Source organism: Eutrigla gurnardus (genome assembly GCF_963514095.1).
Source record: "Eutrigla gurnardus genome assembly, chromosome: 15".
Lineage (NCBI taxonomy): Eukaryota > Metazoa > Chordata > Actinopteri > Perciformes > Triglidae > Eutrigla > Eutrigla gurnardus.
In genome coordinates, this window is record NC_139938.1 from 3,225,661 (window position 1) to 3,236,444 (window position 10,784).

The window sequence follows — 10,784 nt, forward strand, 5'->3', positions numbered from 1 at the left end:
TACTAAGCTGAAGTTAGACAGCACACTGGTCTCAAGAAAAGGCTAAATCTGAAATGACCTAGTTGGCTTTGAATGCTCTGGGTGATTTCCACACCAAAAGTGTCAAATATGATATAAATATTTTCTGACAAACACAAGAAGGATATATCTTTGCCATTTTCATTTTCCACCTCAACATGGTTTCAAAGTAGTGACTCCAGGGCAGGGGTGAGAAATCTCTCTTCCGTCCAGGTCTGTATAGAAAAAAAGAGCAAAAGTGTAAACCAATCTCATATTGCAACAGGATAATTAAAACGGTCAAATGCTACTACATTGAGTCCCAAATAGATTAAAGAAGATACAGATTAAAGATTGATGATGGGACACAAGTAATGCAAACAATAAATTGTGAAATTCAGTAATATATTATTATTATATATCTATTATTATAGACTGGTTACCTGTCTGTCTCTACATGTCAGCCCTTTGATAGACTGGTTACCTGTCTGTCTCTACATGTCAGCCCTGTGATAGACTGGTTACCTGTCTGTCTCCACATGTCAGCCCTGTGATGGACTGGTTACCTGTCTGTCTCTACATGTCAGCCCTTTGATAGACTGGTTACCTGTCTGTCTCTACATGTCAGCCCTGTGATAGACTGGTTACCTGTCTGTCTCTACATGTCAGCCCTGTGATAGACTGGTTACCTGTCTGTCTCTACATGTCAGCCCTGTGATAGACTGGTTACCTGTCTGTCTCTACATGTCGGCCCTGTGATAGACTGGTTACCTGTCTGTCTCTACATGTCAGCCCTGTGATAGACTGGCGAGTCCAGGGTGAACCCTGACCATCACCAAACAGGACGCAAACATTAGACCTGTCTCTTTGGAGACCACTCACCCTTAAATTTACATTAATATCTCCAGACACTGCTTTTCGTGTAATGAATGCTCCTGACATATCTAAGCTCATGTCGGTTAACATAACGGATCAAATAGTTTAACCTAAAATACATAATTATTGTTATAATGCTTAGGTTGCATTCCAAAGCTACGTGCTAAAACTCTGGCATCCATGGCAGCAACAGCTAGCTTAACTCCCGCTAGCTAACGCGTTGGCTTCAGCAGGCCTTTGAACAAACTGCGGAGACGCAGAGAGCATCGGTGGGATGGTGGAAGCTATAAAAAGTAACGTTAGACAGCACGCTAAATCATCCTGCTTCACTGCCATCTACTGGATATGAAATCAACTACAACACACCAGTGTTTACAACATTTCTTATGATTTGAAAATGCTCTTAATGTAAATGATTTGCCCACTGAAGATTGTGCTCATTGTTAGAACTCCTTCAATTTGGTTCTTCATAGGAGGTGACTGTGAATTACTTTGAAATGTGGAATGGTGATGTTTTTATGTGAGTTTGCGCTTGAAACTTAAAATCTTGTAACTTGCCTGCGTTCATTTGTACTCTCCAAAAGTAATAGCTTGTTAATAATAATTTGGAAGCTAACTTTGACGGCCAACAAGATTGTTTGCCTGTAGCACATAGGCCTACCTCTGGTAAAGCACTACTCACCTACTAATGCTCTCTTTTGTTTAATTTCCTTCCTGAGAGGCTGCTGAGCCCCTCACACGTTGGAGGGTTTCATCCCCACTCCAAAATGCCACTAATACGAAGCAAAATGACTTAGTGGACTAAAGCGAGCAGCCAAGACGAGAAAGGCTACATCGGGGACATTCGTCTGGAAAAATTTTGTCTTACAATGACGAAATCTGCATTGCTGCGTCATTGTGCAGTAGTCTGATCCGAGCTGGATTCGAACCGGTGAAGACCGGGCCAGAGTCTCCTGCGCATGGGCATTGCGCACTTACTCTTCAAGCACCTGCTCTAACCACTCGGCCACCGCGCGGTGGTGTAATGTGCGGTCACTAGAACCTTTATATACCATGATTCTGCTGCATATGACTGCCTGCAAAGACACATATGGAAACCATTTAATCAATCAAATAGCGTATAGCAAAGACGCTGAAATTAAAGAACAGCTCCATAAATATTCTATTATGAACATGCACTGAGTTTCTAATTCGTTATGAGGTATTATGCTCACAGTGAACACCGCCCAGGAGAGTGCAGAGTGTCCTCCTCCATGAAGCAGAAGCGGCACAGGACCATTGGCTCCACTGCAGAAAATTAGAACATAGCCGTGCAAGAATTTATGGAGGACTAAACATGACTTAAGTATAAATAAATAAATAAATAAATAAATAAATAAATAAATAAATGAATAAATAAATGTATAAATAAATACAGGAATAAATAAATAAATGCTGAAATGCATAAATAAATGTATAAATAAATACAGGAATAAATAAATAAATGCTGAAATGAATAAAAAAATAAATAAATGCATAAATAAATAAATAAAAGAATGAATAACAGAATAAATAAATGCTTTATATTTATTTCTACATTTCTGTTCACCTACATTTATTTATTTCTGTATTTCTGTGTCCATATGTTAATGAAGTAGGAGGTCCTAACCTCAGTCAACAGCATGATTGGTTACAGGAGCTTGCTCGATTCGGGCCTACTACTTCTGCCTTACTAGCGGAGCTGATTCCTGTACAGGAATGTTGCTGGCTACTAGCCCGCCCGCTCAGCTAACCGTTAGCTGCAGTTGTTGACATTTGTTATTTATGTAGCTCTGGTTTAGTAATGGCATTTTTTGTACGAGCGATTGCGAATGAATTACGATCATTAGCGAACGATTTAGAGAACCATGCAACCAACGACTATGTTCAGTTTCGTCTGGATAGATTGATGGATGACTTGGCTCAGCTCAACGCCGATATAGATGTGGAAATGGAGCTAGCAGTGTTAGACGGTCTTGAAGAAGTCGCCCGCCAACTTTACACCCTGTCAGAGTCAGAAGAAGGGACCCTTGGACGTCCGTCGTACAATATACCCCCCACTTTAATCGAAGCACACCTACTGCGGGGGCACACTGCTGGGGAAATAGCACAGGTGTTTGGAGTGTGCGAGAGAACAATTCGTCGGAGGATGGCACAGTACGGAATAGGGTAATTTTTACTCCTAACGCTACATTGTCTGTTTGTCTGGTTTCCCGTGTCTCGTCTTTTAAAGGTGGCAATATATGTGTGCAAATTCACAGAGATATTTAACTAGCTAGTGTTTATTGATGGTAATGTTGCTCACCTTATCTCCAAATACCACTGGGAAATATACTGTGTTTATCTTATATAGTCTAACGTTAGGTGCACATTTGAGTCCAAGCTTTTAGTATAAATTGTTCATGATATCATAGAACATTTATACAATAATATGTCTCCTTGCACTGCTTTGAGTTTTGCACTGAGTTTAAGTTAACTAAAAATTAACTAACGTTACTGATATTAACTTACATTAATATGCACTGGGAATAGGTCTAACAATACTTGATTATATAGGCCTATATGCTTTGGTTTTCAACGACAGATGGACTGGTGACTGACATGCTTATATTACTGACAAACTTAGTGTAGGAGCCAACATTGGTTTGGCCTGTATTATTAATTGTTTATCCTGCACACGCTCTTCCTATCATTTCCGGCAATTAACACCTGGGTGTGTTATGTCTCAGACAAGACAACACTGAGCCTCTTAGCGGCCTTTTAAATTGGACAATTAGTCGCTACACTTAGTTTATCATATGTACTCCTTACAGGTAGTGGATTTGTGCTGCTGCATTTGTTGATACTGTACATGGGTGCCATTAATTAACATCTTCAGTTTGTCAGATGATCTGTAACCCTATTTCTGGAGTAAAAAGTGAACAGAGTCAGATGTGACATTTCAGCACAATTGCATTAGTTTGACACATGATAGTGTTGCATATATAAACTCATACAATACGAAAGATTTTAACTTAAATTATAAATAAAATGTATAAACTTCTACAGGACACAGCAGCTGAATTTAGACTAAACAGGAATGAGGTTTGTTTTAGGTGACACCGATTTAAAATAATCGCCGTTTTGTTTTTACTGTGAGATGGGTGACATTTCTTCGTTGCCTCTTGTGACTTTTTTCTTGTTATTTTTGATGATCAGAGTCCACAATCTATTAACTCCAATAGAGGACAACAATCTGGATGAAACTGTGACCCAAATTCTGCAGCAGCATCCCATGTCTGGATACAAAATGATGGTTGGGCACCTGAATGCACAAGGCATACGCATACAAAGTAAGGAATTGTATTCATTACCCATTCATTTGTTCAGGGGTTATTTTATGTTGGGATTTGGCCTACTTGCCGATTTACTCACAATGTGAGGAAGCTGCTTTATTTAGTGCTAGTCTGGATTTTATCTGGATTTGTGAATTCACTGCCAGATTGGGGAATGCTTTACTTTTTTTCTGTACACCATATCTGTGAATTTTTTTGCCTATTATAGGACAGCGTGTCCAGGAATCCATGCGGCGAGTGGATCCTGGTGGAGTTTTGATGCGCACCCTTCAGCTGAACCCAAGAAGGCGTAGGAAGTACTCTGTTAGAGCACCGAACAGTTTATGGCACATCGATGGAAATCACAAACTGATAAGGTATCGAAAAAACATTAACCATCTCAAGCATCCACTTTATTGTAGATTGTACTACTGTAAGATACTTACTACCCAGTTTAGTGTATATCCAGAGCAGTTACAAAAGCTCATCTACAATTTTAATTAACCTACAAGTATCACTGCAAGCCGGACTGGGATTTATCAATGGTGGATGGATCAAATTATTTAATCCATCAGTGTTCTTGTGCATGCAAATCAGTTTTACTGACTTCTACCAGCATCAAAATTAAGAGTAATGCTGGTTGGTTCTTTGAACTTTTAGGTGGGGTGGCTTTTTAAAGTGGTCCGAACAGGTCAGTTAGAAACTGTGATAAACCTTCTGTTTTTGGCACAGTACTGAAATTGTAATCTTTGTATATACAGTCTGACAGGGGCTAAAATGGCTACGGCTCCCACACTGTGCACCCAATATTCCCAAATTAAAGTGGCACTCGACATTTTAACCTCAGCCATTGTCTTCTATGAAATCTAATATGCTGGAGTACAGTGCTAAAAACAGAAAATGTCAGTGACCAAAGACTGAAAACTCTTAAAAAAGACAACTTGCAGCTGGCCTCAAAGGCTATTTTTAATCAAAATACTCACCAGAACCTTGTATAAATTCGGGTGTGGGTGTACATTTTGTGAGCTGGATTGAATACAAAGAAATGGTGACCTAGAAGTATATCAGGATTTTATTTATGTTTGTGTGTTAAAGATTTCAGATAAAGAAGTTCTGATCAAATAGGCATATACAGTATGCTCTGTGTAAATCTGGCCTCAACTTGCACATACAGAGATGCATGATGCAGGTAGTGGTACTGATCTTAATCTGTTCTCATGCATATCTATTTCAGATGGCGTATTGTTGTGCATGGTGGTATTGACGGCTTTAGTCGTTTGATTGTATACTTGAGTGCCGCCACCAACAATCGTGCAGCAATAGTCCTAAAAAGCTTTCTGGAAGCTGTCGATGTCTATGGTGTGCCATCACGTGTGAGGTCAGATAAAGGCGGGGAAAATGTTGATGTTGCACGCTACATGGTGGCTAATAGAGGACTGAACAGGAATTCACACATTGCTGGCAGGAGTGTCCATAACCAAACGTAACATAATCTTCCATTCAAAATGTATCAAAATAACACTTTGTAAAAGATGGCAATATAAACTGACTTAACCTGTCTCTTCAAGTCTATCTTAATACAATCAAGCTTTTGTGGCAGCAGATTATGAGCTTTTCAACATTAACGTTAGTGTAAATATCAAAAGAGTTGTTCTCTAATTGTCTCTCTGTAATCTATACTGACCAGGAGAAGATTACTATTCTAGTGTGATTCCAATGTAAGTGATGACAAATCTAGTCCTCATTCTGTAGTTCAGCTGAACTTCATTCTGAAGCATATATGAGGCTTCAGCAGTCACAGAACAAGGCCAGCCATCACTTACAATAGAATGGTTATCATTAGATTTTCCACAGCCAGTATAGATGGACAGAGGAACAACTACAGCAACAAAAAACTCTTTCATCATACATGTGGGCATGTGAGCATTGTTTGAAGACAAACTTGAAAAAATCAACTTATCCTTTAAGAGAATTAAAATTAAACTTTGTCATTAACTGTTATTTAGAGTGAATATTGAATACATCACTTATTACTTACGTATTTAATTCAGTTCTAATTTACTGTGGTTATCATTAATGGGAGTGTTGTCATACACCAACAGTAGGTAATAGTATTAGGTAAAGGTATTTTCCCTGTATATTTTGTTTTTGTTCATTGTAGGTAGAATAAATAGTTTTTCCTTTATACCCATCAGAATCGAAAGGCTCTGGAGAGACGTTTATGTGGGAGTTCTTGATCTCTTCTACACCATCTTTACCAACCTTGAGAGAGAAGGCCTTCTCAATCCTGACAATGAAATGCATCTCTATGCTCTGCACTGGTGCTTTGTGCCCCACATACAGAAGCACCTTCAGTTTTTCCAGCGTGGCTGGAACTGCCACAGACTACGCACTGAGGGCAACCAGTCACCGCTGCAACTGTGGACTCGCCATGAGCATGAGGCGCAGCAGGGCCCCATACAGGTTTGGATTTATTCAGTAATTCTGTTTTGCTTTAACTTTTAATTTCCTACATGGGATATTGTCAACATTATCTCTACTTTATGTCCATTATAAAGTGCATGTATCAGTAGCAAAATGTAACTATAGTAGCCTGTTGTTCAGGAACTAAATGTGATGGATTTATACTGCCTATCATTGTCACTTTTAACACAATAAGGTATTGCTACAATGTTGTGGTCAAACAAGGAGCAGTGATTTAGAGAGAAAATTATACATCTTAGCTCTCAAAATTAATGTATTGGCTCTTGGAAATTGTAGTCAAGCTCTTTCCAATGCCATAGCTGTTTTTGGGGCATAGATACAGAATCCCAGATGATAAACAAGTGATATTTCAAACTAGCTTCTGTAAAATGAATTAATATGGCTTACAGTTCTGTAGACATATTGACCATAAAAATCTTTAAGACTTTGATTTTGATTGACCCTTTATCCTACCGTTTAACCTCAGCTCTTGCAGCTGCAGGTTGACACGGAGTTTGGAGTTGACTGGACCGGACCGTGTGGTCACCATCAGCCTGGTGTTGTGGTCCCTGAAGTTCAGCTGCAGCGCTCACTGACTGACCAGGAAGTTGGAAGTCTACCAGACCCTGATTGCCCTCTGTCCAATGTGTTAGATGTCTATGTACAAAGTGTGAGCTTATTATCAGAAATGCTCCAGTAAATCCATATTGCTCACGTTCTGATAAAGAAGCCGGTATTATGGTTTAGCAGTTCTGATATCTTTGTTTCAAGTGTCTAAAATGATTTAAAAAGAATGGGAATGACAGCATTTTTATTTTATACCAGATGTCATAAAACTTGCTGCATTGTACAATATGACTGCAAACAAACTTTTTGCAATAAGCAATTTATGTCTATTACTATTAATGAACTTTTTGTGAACCATTAAGTTTAAACATTGAAAACCATTATGGTTATGTAACAGAGCCTTGTATGATAAACTGTCCTGTAGTTATCAAGATAACTTGTTTTGAAGTATTAATTTCACATGTGATTGGAGACTTAAGTCTCTGAATCAGAAGGCTCGAGAAACTGCAACATGCATCCTGTTTCAGAACAAAACCACAAATAAAGAACAGCAACAACTCACTTTGTCTCTGTAACAGTCTCCTGAGCTTTAATACAATTGTGAACAGTGAGATTAAACCTAAAAGACAATGGTATAGACATGAAGCAAATAACAAATATGCTTCACCACATCACAAGCATGCAGACCTTTTTAATGCACCAGTGTTACACACACTGGCAGAACTAGGTCCTAGTTGATATCACTCTTTCAAATGCTTTTATGCTGCAATCCAAATTTTGTTGCTGGACAACAAATGTACACTAAGGTGTACAGTGATATATTGATGTGTCCTTAGACCAGTCCAAACCCAGTGTCAGAGCTACAAATAGCAGCAAGAATGTCTCTTTCAAAGTTAGAGGACTCTTTGTAATGTCCTGGAAGTTTAAGCAGGTGGAAGAACTGGGGAAGTTGCTCTCCACCACGTTAACATCCAAGTGTCTGGGCAGCACATTCCACCCTATCCAGAACTGCAGGAGTTTCCCAAGGATGCTTGGAGACGCTACCAAAATAGAGAAGAAAGTCAACATTTATTTTATTGCCTGAAATGATTTTGTATCATCAATCATAAATGAAGTTGAAAAAAGAACGTAATTTTACTTAATTTCTTTGAATCTCTTTGCTGCCTCTGTAGGATTTGGTGCAATTTGCCAATCTAAAAGTAGTTGTTCAAATGTTCAAATTAATACTGGATCAATTAATATACAGAGAGCAACAAGTTATTGAAATAAATGATGTAATGTTTAATTACGTAACAAACCAGGGAAGCCTCTCTCTTCAATGGGATCTAGATCAACTATGTCAGGAGCTGGCACACATCCCTGAGGTGGCACCGAGTAGTTTGAGTTGTTGGCCCTTGTTGTCTCCCTCACCTGTGGTCTCGTCAACATGCTGACAAATCTACCTTCACTTCGGGAGGAGTTGGCACTTTCTGTGGCAACCTCAACCTCTACCTCACCACTGCTCTGTGATGGTCTTGAGTAAAAAAGAGGTCATTTTTGTTAGTTTGGCTAGTATATTTTATATTGCATAACACACTCACAAAAACACTGCAATCTAGTAAAACTAAAGTTTAAAAGTACAAAAGGATGGCCATATAAATATAATTAATCAATTCCATTCAAACTCAACTTTCCCTCAAGACCAATATCCAGGATCTATATCCTCCACATTTGGATGCACAACAATGTATGAACAATATGGCTTTTCAGAGGGATTTTTGGCATCAAAATAACTAATATTTGGGCCCACAATAATGAAACATTAGATGTGCTGATTTGTCATGTTTGCCCTGCACTAAGACATCTATAGTTACAATTGTTTAACACACACACACACACACACACACAAAACTGCTTTACACCTAGTGTAAAGCAGTTTTGTAGAGCATACCTCATGCATTCATCGCTATGAGCTTTTATGCGTGAAAAAGGGAACTCCTCTCCACACCCGACACATTTCTGAGGTGGTCCAATTAGCTCATTACTGCAATCTGGACTGTCCTACAAACAAGATCATTTTAAAAATTCAACAAAAGCAATAACTATGTGACTGTCATTCACAGTCTGCACCAGTTGAAAAGTGAAAAACTTACAGGGTCCAGATTCAGGTTCCTTTGGAGTGGTCGTATGAAAAGAGTGGCATGACCAATCTGGGTTTGGGGATCTTTCAAGTGTCTTACATGATAACCCTCATTGGGACAGGGGATGAGGATCAGGTGGCGACTGCGTGTTGTTCCAGAGATTTTGAGCAACTCAAATCCACCCCCTCGTCTGAGTTTTGGATAGGCTTTACACAGAAATTCTTTAAATTCGTTTGCATCTGTATGGCTACCTGAAAAGAGAAGATAATAATAAAATAACAGGTCTAATATAGAAATTACTTAATTTTTTGGGAAAACTTTTAGCATTTGGAGCGTTATTAAGACAAGTTTTTGACAAGCATGTCATGGCTGGTCCTGTAGTCCTCCATCCTTCTCATCTGGCCCTGGAAGATGAGTCTAGGTCTTCCACATGGTTTCTTCTTGTTGGAAGTCTGGTGCAGTGTGTATAATCCTGAAGGTCTGAAATTATATTATAAACAATGGAATACTATTCTAGAAAGCTCCTATAATAAATACATCCCACTGATGTAAAGTTAACTTTTATGTCATTACTGGTACTGTAGTTTCAGGAGATTACAGAGATTAGTCTCTGTAGGAGATTACTCACTCAGTCCACTGGTCCTGTAGTCCTCCATCCTTCTCATCTGGTCCTGTAGTCCTCCATCCTTCTCATCTGGTCCTGTAGTCCTCCATCCTTCTCATCTGGTCCTGTGGTCCTCTATCCTTCTCATCTGGTCCTGTAGTCCTCCATCCTTCTCATTTGGTCCTGTAGTCCTCCATCCTTCTCATCTGGTCCTGTGGTCCTCTATCCTTCTCATTTGGTCCTGTAGTCCTCCATCCTTCTCATCTGGTCCTGTAGTCCTCCATCCTTCTCATCTGGTCCTGTAGTCCTCCATCCTTCTCATCTGGTCCTGTAGTCCTCCATCCTTCTCATCTGGTCCTGTGGTCCTCAATCCTTCTCATCTGGTCCTGTGGTCCTCTATCCTTCTCATCTGGTCCTGTAGTCCTCCATCCTTCTCATCACCAACTATGACTCAGAAGGTAAATCATTTAAAAAGAGACACGCTATATTGCCATGAAATCCGGTGTTCCAATCACTTCCATGGCCACAGGTGTATAAAAGCAAGCACCTCGGCATTCAGACTGTTTCTGTTTCCTCTCAGGAGCTCAGTGAATTCCAGCGTGGTCCTGTGATAGGATGCCACCTGTGCAACAAGTCCAGTCGTGAAATTTCCTCGCTCCTAAATGTTCCACAGTCAACGGTCAGTGCGATAATAACAAAGTGGAAGCGATTGGGAACAACAGCAACTCAGCCAAGTGATAGGCCACGTAAAATGATGGAGCGGGGTCAGCGATGCTGAGGTGTATAGTGCGCAGACAGAGGTCACCAACTTTCTGCAGAGTCAAT